The sequence below is a fragment of the Engystomops pustulosus genome, unplaced genomic scaffold (assembly GCF_040894005.1).
Source record: "Engystomops pustulosus unplaced genomic scaffold, aEngPut4.maternal MAT_SCAFFOLD_177, whole genome shotgun sequence".
Taxonomy (NCBI): Eukaryota; Metazoa; Chordata; class Amphibia; order Anura; family Leptodactylidae; genus Engystomops; species Engystomops pustulosus.
Window position 1 is genome coordinate 155,624 of NW_027285057.1, and position 12,428 is coordinate 168,051.

The following is a 12,428-nucleotide window of genomic DNA, read 5'->3' on the forward strand; positions in this document are numbered from 1 at the left end:
TGACTCCGGCCCTGCCCTGACCACCATGACTCCGGCTTTGTCCGGTCCCGCATGACTCCTGCCTTGTCCGGAGCCCCTTTAAGGTGCACCTGACTGATTAAGGAAGCTACCCCTAGACCGGGTACTGATGTTTTTAGGTGCAAAAGGGTTAATAGTTTGGGTACCATTGCACTTTAATAGGGTTGGTGATCTGTGCCTTCAAGATGTGTTCTCCTCCCTCCCCTACACCTTACACATTGGGGAACCCGTCCCCCACACCTTACACATCGGGTCCCTGCCACCACAACTCACACATCGGGTCCACGCCACCACAACTCACACATGTTTTGCTGCACCTAATAATCATTCGTCATTCGCAACTTCATTTAGGCGCAAAAACACTTTAGCCCTGCAGAGCAGTGTATCCCCAGCAGCTGAGCTCAGCAGACACTGTTTACAGTTCATGACATTCTATTTACAAACAATCTGCAAAAGTAGCCGCTCAGAGCAGAATAGAAGAGAAAGGTGTAGGAGTTGCAGAAAGGACAGACAAGTTTCCCCGTGTAGCAGGATAGAAGACAGGTGTGTGGGAGCTGCAGACAGGACAGAGAAGTGTACCCGTGAAGCAGGATAGAAGAGAAGTGAGTGGGAAGTACAGACATGACAGAGAAGTGTCCCCGAGTAGCAGAATAGGAGACAAGTGAGTGGGATCTACAGACAGGACAGAGAAGTGAACCTGTGTAGCAGGATATAAGAAAAATGAATGGGAGTGGCAGACAGGACAGAGAAGTGTTCCACGTAGCAGGATAGAAAAGAAGTGAGTGGGATCTGCAAACAGTACAGAGAAGTGTACCCGTGAAGCAGGATGGAAAATAAATGTTTTCTTCATTTATCCTAACAATACAGATGCTATGCTGCACTTACTAATCATTCATCATTAGTGACTTTTTAATTAAGGTGCAAAAACACTCAAGCCTGAAGGTGGCATAGACTGAGAAGCAACACTGAGCTCTTAGGCAGAGCAGTGTATCCGCAGCAGCAGAGCTCAGCAGACACTAGAGACACAACAGACACTGCCTCCAGCCTCTGTTTCCAGTTCATAACCTTCTATTTATAAACAATCTGCAAAAGCAGCAGCTCAGGTCAGGATAGTGTGAGGAGGAGCCGCAGGCAGGACAGAGAAATATCCCTGTGTAGCAGGATAGAAGAGGAGTGAGAGGAGCTGCAGACATGACAGAGCAGTGTCCAGTGTAGAGGGATAAAAGAGAAAGGAATGGAAACTGCAGACAGGATAGAGAAGTGTCCCCGTGTAGCAGGATAGAAGAGAAGTGAGAGGAGCTGCAGACAGGACAAAAAAGTGTCCCGTGTAGCAGAATAGAAAAAATGGGAGTGGGATCTGCAGACAGGACATAGAAGTGTCCGTGTGTCACAGGATAGAGGTGAAGTAAGTGTGGAGGAGCTGAAGACAAGACAGAGAAGTTTCCCCATGTAGCAGGATAGAAGAGAAGTTAGTGGGAGCTGCAGAACGAACAGAAAAGTGTCTCTGTGTAGCAGGGTGGAAGAGAAGTGAGTGGGAGCTGCAGGCAGGACAGGGAAGTGTCCCTGTGTAGCAGGGCATAGGAGAAGTGAGTGGGATCTGAAGGCAGTAAAGAGAAGTGTCCCTGTGTAGCAGGATAGGAAAGAAGTGAGTGGGATCTGCAGACAAGAGAGAGAAGTGTCCCCGTGTAGCAGGTTAGAGGTGAAGTAAGTGTGGAGGAGCTGAAGACAAGACAGAAAAGTGTCCCTGTGTAGCTACATAGAAAAGAAATGAATGGGAGCTGTAGACAGGACAAAGAAGTGTACCCATTTAGCAGGATGGAAGAGAAGTGAGTGGGAGCTGCAGAAAATACAGAGAAGTGTCCCTATGTAGCAGGATGGAAGAGAAGTGAATCTGAGCTGCAGAACATACAGAGAAGTGTCCCTATGTAGCAGGATGGAAGAGAAGTGTGGATAAGCTGCAGACAGGACAGAAAAGTGTGTCATGTAGCAGGATAAAAGAGAAGTGTCGTGGTGTAGCATCATAGAAGAGAAATGCGGAAGAGATGCAGAAACGAGAAGTGTCCCTGTGTAGCAAAGGGGGAGTGAGTGAAAGCTGCAGACAGGAGAAAGAAGTGTCCCATGTAGCAGGATAGAAAGAAAGTGAGTAGGATCTGCAGACAATTTAGAGAAGTGCCCCCGTTTAACAGGAAAGAGGTAAAGAAAGTGGGAGCTGCAGACAGGACAGAGGAGTGTCCCCATGTAGCAGGACAGAAGAGAAGTGAGAGCTGCCAACAGGACAGAGAAGTGTCCCAGCGAAGCAGGATATAAGAGAAGTGAGTGGGTGCTGCAGACAGGACAGAGAAGTGTCCCAGTGTAGCAGGATAGAAGAGAAGTGAGTGGGAACTGCAGACAGGAAAGAGAAGTGTGCATTTGTAGCAGAATGGAAGAGAAGTGTAAAAGGAGCTGCAGACAGGACAGAGAAGTGTCACTTAGAGCAGTATAGCAAAGAAGGGAGTGGGAAAGAGAAGTGTCCCTGTGTAGTAGGTTAGAAGAGAAGTGAGTAAGAGCTGCAGACAGGACAGAGGAGTGTCCCCATGTAGCAGGACAGAGGAGTGTCCCAGTGAAGCAGGATATAAGAGAAGTGAGTGGGAGATGCCAACAGGACAGAGAAGTGTCCCATGATCCAGGATAGAAGAGAAGTATGAAAGAGCTGAAGACAGGACAGAGAAGTGTCTATGTGTAGCAGGATTAAAGAGAAGTGAGATGGTGCTACAGACAGGACAGAGAATTGTCCATGTGTAACAGGTAAGAAGAGCAGAACGGAGGAGCTGTGGACAGGACAGAGAAGTGTCCCATGTAACAGGTTAGAAGAGAAGTGATTGAAAGCTGCAGACAGGACAGAGAAAAGTCCCTGTGTAGCAGGATAGCAGTGAAGTAAGTGTGGAGGAGCTGCAGACAGGACAGAGATATGTCACATGGAGCAGGATAGAAAAGAATTGAGTGGGATCTGCAGACAGGACAGAGAAGTGTCCCTGTGTAGCAGGACAGAGGTGAAGTAAGTGGAAGCTGCAAACAGGAGAGATAAGTGTCCCATGTAGCAGGATATAATAGCAAAGTGGAGGAGCTGCAGACAGGAAAGAGACATTTTCCTTGTGTAGCAGGCTAGAAGAGGAGTTTAGTGGAGCTGAAGACAGGACAGAGAAGTGTCCTTGTGTAGCAGGACAGTAGAGAAGTGTGGAGGAGATGTATACAGGACGGAGAAGTGTACCCATGTTGCAGCATAGAAGAGAAGTGAGTGGGAGCTGGACCGGATAGAAAAGTGTTCCATGTAGTTGGATAGAAGAGAAGTGTAGAGGAGCTGAAGACAGGACAGAGAAGTGTCCCCGTGTAGCAGAATAGAAGAGAAGTTTGGAGCAGCTGCAGACAGGACAGAAAAGTGTCCTGTGTTGCTGGATATAACAGAAGTGAGTGGGAGCTGGACACAAGACATAAAAGTGTACTGGTGTAGCAGGAAAGAGGTGAAGTAAGTTACGGCTGCATACAGGACAGAGAAGTGCTCTTTGTAACAGTATAGATGTGAAATTAAGTGTAGAGGAGCTGAAGACAAGACAGAGAAGTGTCCTCATGTAGCCAGGAAGAAAAGACATGAGTGGGAGTTTCAGAAAGGACAAAGAACTGTCCCATGTAGCAGGATAGATGAGAAGTGAGCCGAGGCGGACTGGGAATTTAAAGTGGCCCCATTCTGCCGGCGGGGTCAAAACAAGTAGGCGTGGCTTTATGATGTGGGTGGAGTTACTAAACTTCATACAAACTGTTAATAGATGGTCTAAACATGTACACCGCAGAGAAAGAGACTCATACTGCCTCCTTGTAAAGGAAAAACACTTTTATCTTAAAAGCACACAACTTAAAACTGCCATATATGTACACTAAAAACATACTACAATACCTTTTTCAATAAACAAGAATGTAACTACTATAATACTGCCCCTATGTACAAGAATATAACTACTATAATACTGCCCCCTATGTACAAGAATATAACTACTATAATACCGCCCCCTATGTACAAGAATATAACTACTATAATACTGCCTCCTATGTACAAGAATATAACTACTATAATACTGCCCCCTATGTACAAGAATATAACTACTATAATACTGCCCCCTATGTTCAGAAATATAACTACTATAATACTGCCCCCTATGTACAGGAATATAACTACTATAATACTGCCCACTATGTACAGGAATATAACTACTATAATACTGCCCCCTATGTACAGGAATATAACTACTATAATACTGCCCCCTATGTACAGGAATATAACTACTATAATACTGCCCCCTATGTACAAGAATATAACTACTATAATACTGCCTCCTATGTACAGGAATATAACTACTATAATACTGCCCCCTATGTACAGGAATATAACTACTATAATACTGCCCCCTATGTACAGGAATATAACTACTATAATACTGCCCCTATGTACAGCAATATAACTACTATAATACTGCCCCCCTATGTACAGGGATATAACTACTATAATACTGCCCCCTATGTACAAGAATATAACTACTATAATACTGCCCCTATGTACAGGAATATAACTACTATAATACTGCCCCCTATGTACAGGAATATAACTACTATAATACTGCCCCCTATGTACAAGAATATAACTACTATAATACTGACCCCTATGTACAGGGATATAACTACTATAATACTGCCCCCTATGTACAAGAATATAACTAATATAATACTGCCCCCTATGTACAGGAATATAACTACTATAATTATGCCCCCTATGTACAGGAATATAACTACTATAATACTGCCCCCTATGTACAAGAATATAACTACTATAATACTGCCCCCTATGTACAGGAATATAACTACTATAATACTGCCCCCTATGTACAGGAATATAACTACTATAATACTGCCCCCTATGTACAGGAATATAACTACTATAATACTGCCCCCTATGTACAAGAATATAACTACTATAATACTGCCCTCTATGTACAGGAATATAACTACTATAATACTGCTCCCTATGTACAGGAATATAACTACTATAATACTGCCTCCTATGTACAGGAATATAACTACTATAATACTGCCTCCTATGTACAAGAATATAACTACTATAATACTGCCCCCTATGTACAGGAATATAACTACTATAATACTGCCCCCTATGTACAGGAATATAACTACTATAATACTCGCCCCTATGTACAAGAATATAACTACTATAATACTGCCCCCTATGTACAAGAATATAACTACTATAATACTGCCCCCTATGTACAAGAATATAACTACTATAATACTGCCCCCTATGTACAGGAATATAACTACTATAATACTGCCCCCTATGTACAGGAATATAACTACTATAATACTGCCCCCTATGTACAAGAATATAACTACTATAATACTGCCCCCTATGTACAGGGATATAACTACTATAATACTGCCCCCTATGTACAAGAATATAACTACTATAATACTGCCCCCTATGTACAGGAATATAACTACTATAATACTGCCTCCTATGTACAGGGATATAACTACTATAATACTGCCCCCTATGTACAGGGATATAACTACTATAATACTTCCCCTATGTACAAGAATATAACTACTATAATACTGCCCCCTATGTACAGGAATATAACTACTATAATACTGCCCCCTATGTACAAGAATATAACTACTATAATACTGCCCCCTATGTACAAGAATATAACTACTATAATACTGCCCCCTATGTACAAGAATATAACTACTATAATACTGCCCCCTATGTACAAGAATATAACTACTATAATACTGCCCCTATGTACAGGAATATAACTACTATAATACTGCCCCCTATGTACAGGAATATAACTACTATAATACTGCCCCCTATGTACAGGGATATAACTACTATAATACTGCCCCCTATGTACAAGAATATAACTACTATAATACTGCCCCCTATGTACAAGAATATAACTACTATAATACTGACCCCTATGTACAGGAATATAACTACTATAATACTGCCCCCTATGTACAGGGATATAACTACTATAATACTGCCCCCTATGTACAAGAATATAACTACTATAATACTGCCCCCTATGTACAAGAATATAACTACTATAATACTGCCCCCTATGTACAGGAATATAACTACTATAATACTGCCTCCTATGTACAGGGATATAACTACTATAATACTGCCCCCTATGTACAGGAATATAACTACCATAATACTGCCTCCTATGTACAGGTATATAACTACTATAATACTGCCCCCTATGTACAGGGATATAACTACTATAATACTTCCCCTATGTACAAGAATATAACTACTATAATACTGCCCCCTATGTACAGGAATATAACTACTATAATACTGCCCCCTATGTACAAGAATATAACTACTATAATACTGCCCCCTATGTACAAGAATATAACTACTATAATACTGCCCCCTATGTACAGGAATATAACTACTATAATACTGCCCCCTATGTACAGGTATATAACTACTATAATACTGCCCCCTATGTACAGGGATATAACTACTATAATACTTCCCCTATGTACAAGAATATAACTACTATAATACTGCCCCCTATGTACAAGAATATAACTACTATAATACTGCCCCCTATGTACAGGAATATAACTACTATAATACTGCCCCCTATGTACAAGAATATAACTACTGTAATACTGCCCCCTATGTACAAGAATATAACTACTATAATACTGCCCCCTATGTACAGGAATATAACTACTATAATACTGCCCCCTATGTACAGGAATATAACTACTATAATACTGCCCCCTATGTACAAGAATATAACTACTATAATACTGCCCCCTATGTACAGGAATATAACTACTATAATACTGCCCCTATGTACAGGAATATAACTACTATAATACTGCTCCCTATGTACAGGGATATAACTACTATAATACTGCCCCCTATGTACAGGAATATAACTACTATAATACTGCCCCCTATGTACAGGAATATAACTACTATAATACTGCCCCCTATGTACAGGAATATAACTACTATAATACTGCCCCCTATGTACAAGAATATAACTACTATAATACTGCCCCTATGTACAAGAATATAACTACTATAATACTGCCACCTATGTACAGGGATATAACTACTATAATACTGCCTCCTATGTACAAGAATATAACTACTATAATACTGCCCCCTATGTACAAGAATATGACTACTATAATACTGCCCCCTATGTACAAGAATATAACTACTATAATACTGCCCCCTATGTACAGGAATATAACTACTATAATACTGCCCCCTATGTACAGGAATATAACTACTATAATACTGCCCCCTATGTACAGGAATATAACTACTATAATACTGCCTCCTATGTACAGGGATATAACTACTATAATACTGCCCCCTATGTACAGGGATATAACTACTATAATACTTCCCCTATGTACAAGAATATAACTACTATAATACTGCCCCCTATGTACAGGAATATAACTACTATAATACTGCCTCCTATGTACAAGAATATAACTACTATAATACTGCCCCCTATGTACAGGAATATAACTACTATAATACTGCCCCCTATGTACAGGAATATAACTACTATAATACTGCCCCCTATGTACAAGAATATAACTACTATAATACTGCCCCTATGTACAGGAATATAACTACTATAATACTGCCCCCTATGTACAAGAATATAACTACTATAATACTGCCCCCTATGTACAGGAATATAACTACTATAATACTGCCCCCTATGTACAAGAATATAACTACTATAATACTGCCTCCTATGTACAGGGATATAACTACTATAATACTGCCCCCTATGTACAGGGATATAACTACTATAATACTTCCCCTATGTACAAGAATATAACTACTATAATACTGCCCCCTATGTACAGGAATATAACTACTATAATACTGCCTCCTATGTACAAGAATATAACTACTATAATACTGCCCCCTATGTACAGGAATATAACTACTATAATACTGCCTCCTATGTACAGGGATATAACTACTATAATACTGCCCCCTATGTACAGGGATATAACTACTATAATACTTCCCCTATGTACAAGAATATAACTACTATAATACTGCCCCCTATGTACAAGAATATAACTACTATAATACTGCCCCCTATGTACAAGAATATAACTACTATAATACTGCCCCCTATGTACAAGAATATAACTACTATAATACTGCCCCCTATGTACAAGAATATAACTACTATAATACTGCCCCCTATGGGCAGGGATATAACTACTATAATACTGCCCCCTATGTACAAGAATATAACTACTATAATACTGCCCCCTATGTACAGGAATATAACTACTATAATACTGCCCCTATGTACAGGGATATAACTACTATAATACTGCCCCTATGTACAAGAATATAACTACTATAATACTGCCCCCTATGTACAAGAATATAACTACTATTATACTGCCCCCTATGTACAAGAATATAACTACTATAATACTGCCCCCTATGTACAGGAATATAACTACTATAATACTGCCCCCTATGTACAAGAATATAACTACTATAATACTGCCCCCTATGTACAGGAATATAACTACTATAATACTGCCACCTATGTACAAGAATATAACTACTATAATACTGCCCCCTATGTACAGGAATATAACTACTATAATACTCCCCCCTATGTACAGGAATATAACTACTATAATACTGCCCCCTATGTACAGGAATATAACTACTATAATCCTGTCCCCTATGTACAGGAATATAACTACTATAATACTGCCCCATATGTACAGGGATATAACTACTATAATACTGCCACCTATGTACAGGAATATAACTACTATAATACTGCCCCCTATGTACAGGGATATAACTACTATAATACTGCCCCCTATGTACAGGAATATAACTACTATAATACTGCCCCCTATGTACAAGAATATAACTACTATAATACTGCCCCCTATGTACAAGAATATAACTACTATAATACTTCCCCCTATGTACTGGAATATAACTACTATAATACTGCCCCCTATGTACAGGAATATAACTACTATAATACTGCCCCCTATGTACAAGAATATAACTACTATAATACTGCCCCCTATGTACAGGTATATAACTACTATAATACTGCCCCCTATGTACAGGAATATAACTACTATAATACTGCCCCCTATGTACAGGAATATAACTACTATAATACTGCCCCCTATGTACAGGGATATAACTACTATAATACTGCCCCCTATGTACAAGAATATAACTACTATAATACTGCCCCCTATGTACAGGAATATAACTACTATAATACTGCCCCCTATGTACACGAATATAACTACTATAATACTGCCCCCTATGTACAAGAATATAACTACTATAATACTGCCCCCTATGTACAGGAATATAACTACTATAATACTGCCCCCTATGTACAGGAATATAACTACTATAATACTGCCCTCTATGTACAGGAATATAACTACTATAATACTGCCCCCTATATACAGGAATATAACTACTATAATACTGCCCCCTATGTACAGGAATATAACTACTATAATACTGCCCCTATGTACAAGAATATAACTACTATAATACTGCCCCCTATGTACAAGAATATAACTACTATAATACTGCCCCCAATGTACAGGAATATAACTACTATAATACTGCCCCCTATGTACAAGAATATAACTACTATAATACTGCCCCCTATGTACAGGGATATAACTACTATAATACTGCCCCCTATGTACAGGAATATAACTACTATAATACTGCCCCCTATGTACAGGAATATAACTACTATAATACTGCCCCCTATGTACAAGAATATAACTACTATAATACTGCCCCCTATGTACAGGAATATAACTACTATAATACTGCCCCTATGTACAAGAACATAACTACTATAATACTGCCCCCTATGTACAAGAATATAACTACTATAATACTGCCCCCCATGTACAGGAATATAACTACTATAATACTGTCCCCTATGTACAGGAATATAACTACTATAATACTGCCCTCTATGTACAGGAATATAACTACTATAATACTGCCCCCTATGTACAGGAATATAACTACTATAATACTGCCCCCTATGTACAGGAATATAACTACTATAATACTGCCCCTATGTACAAGAACATAACTACTATAATACTGCCCCCTATGTACAGGAATATAACTACTATAATACTGCCCCCTATGTACAGGAATATAACTACTATAATACTGCCCCTATGTACAAGAACATAACTACTATAATACTGCTCCCTATGTACAGGAATATAACTACTATAATACTGCCCCCTATGTACAGGAATATAACTACTATAATACTGCCCCTATGTACAAGAACATAACTACTATAATACTGCCCCCTATGTACAAGAATATAACTACTATAATACTGCCCCCCATGTACAGGAATATAACTACTATAATACTGCCCCCTATGTACAAGAATATAACTACTATAATACTGCCCCTATGTACAGGAATATATCTACTATAATACTGCCCCCTATGTACAACAATATAACTGCTATAATACTGTCCCCTATGTACAGGAATATAACTACTATAATACTGCCCCCTATGTACAAGAATATAACTACTATAATACTGCCCCTATGTACAGGAATATATCTACTATAATACTGCCCCCTATGTACAGGAATATAACTACTATAATACTACCCCCTATGTACATGGATATAACTACTATAATACTGCCTCCTATGTACAAGAATATAACTACTATAATACTGCCCCTATGTACAAGAATATAACTACTATAATACTGCCCCCTGTGTACAAGAATATAACTACTATAATACTGCTCCCTATGTACAGGAATATAACTACTATAATACTACCCCCTATGTACAGGAATATAACTACTATAATACTGCCACCTATGTACAGGGATATAACTACTATAATACTGCCACCTATGTACAGGAATATAACTACTATAATACTGCTCCCTATGTACAAGAATATAACTACTATAATACTGCCCCCTATGTACAGGAATATAACTACTATAACACTGCCCCCTATGTACAAGAATATAACTACTATAATACTGCCCTCTATGTACAGGAATATAACTACTATAATACTGCCCCCTATGTACAGGAATATAACTACTATAATACTGCCCCTATGTACAGGAATATAACTACTATAATACTGCCCCCTATGTACAAGAATATAACTACTATAATACTGCCCCCTATGTACAGGAATATAACTACTATAATACTGCCCCCTATGTACAGGAATATAACTACTATAATACTGCCCCCTATGTACACGAATATAACTACTATAATACTGCCCCCTATGTACAAGAATATAACTACTATAATACTGCCCCCTATGTACAGGAATATAACTACTATAATACTGCCCCCTATGTACAGGAATATAACTACTATAATACTGCCCCCTATGTACAGGAATATAACTACTATAATACTGCCTCCTATGTACAAGAATATAACTACTATAATACTGCCTCCAATGTACAGGTATATAACTACTATAATACTGCCCCCTATGTACAGGAATATAACTACTATAATACTGCCCCCTATGTACATGAATATAACTACTATAATACTGCCTCCTATGTACAAGAATATAACTACTATAATACTGCCTCCTATGTACAAGAATATAACTACTATAATACTGCCTCCAATGTACAGGTATATAACTACTATAATACTGCCCCCTATGTACAAGAATATAACTACTATAATACTGCCTCCAATGTACAGGTATATAACTACTATAATACTGCCCCCTATGTACAGGAATATAACTACTATAATACTGCCCCCTATGTACATGAATATAACTACTATAATACTGCCTCCTATGTACAAGAATATAACTACTATAATACTGCCCCCTATGTACAAGAATATAACTACTATAATACTGCCTCCTATGTACAAGAATATAACTACTATAATACTGCCTCCAATGTACAGGTATATAACTACTATAATACTGCCCCCTATGTACAGGAATATAACTACTATAATACTGCCCCCTATGTACATGAATATAACTACTATAATACTGCCCCTATGTACAAGAATATAACTACTATAATACTGCCCCCTGTGTACAAGAATATAACTACTATAATACTGCTCCCTATGTACAGGAATATAACTACTATAATACTACCCCCTATGTACAGGAATATAACTACTATAATACTGCCACCTATGTACAGGAATATAACTACTATAATACTGCTCCCTATGTACAAGAATATAACTACTATAATACTGCCCCCTAT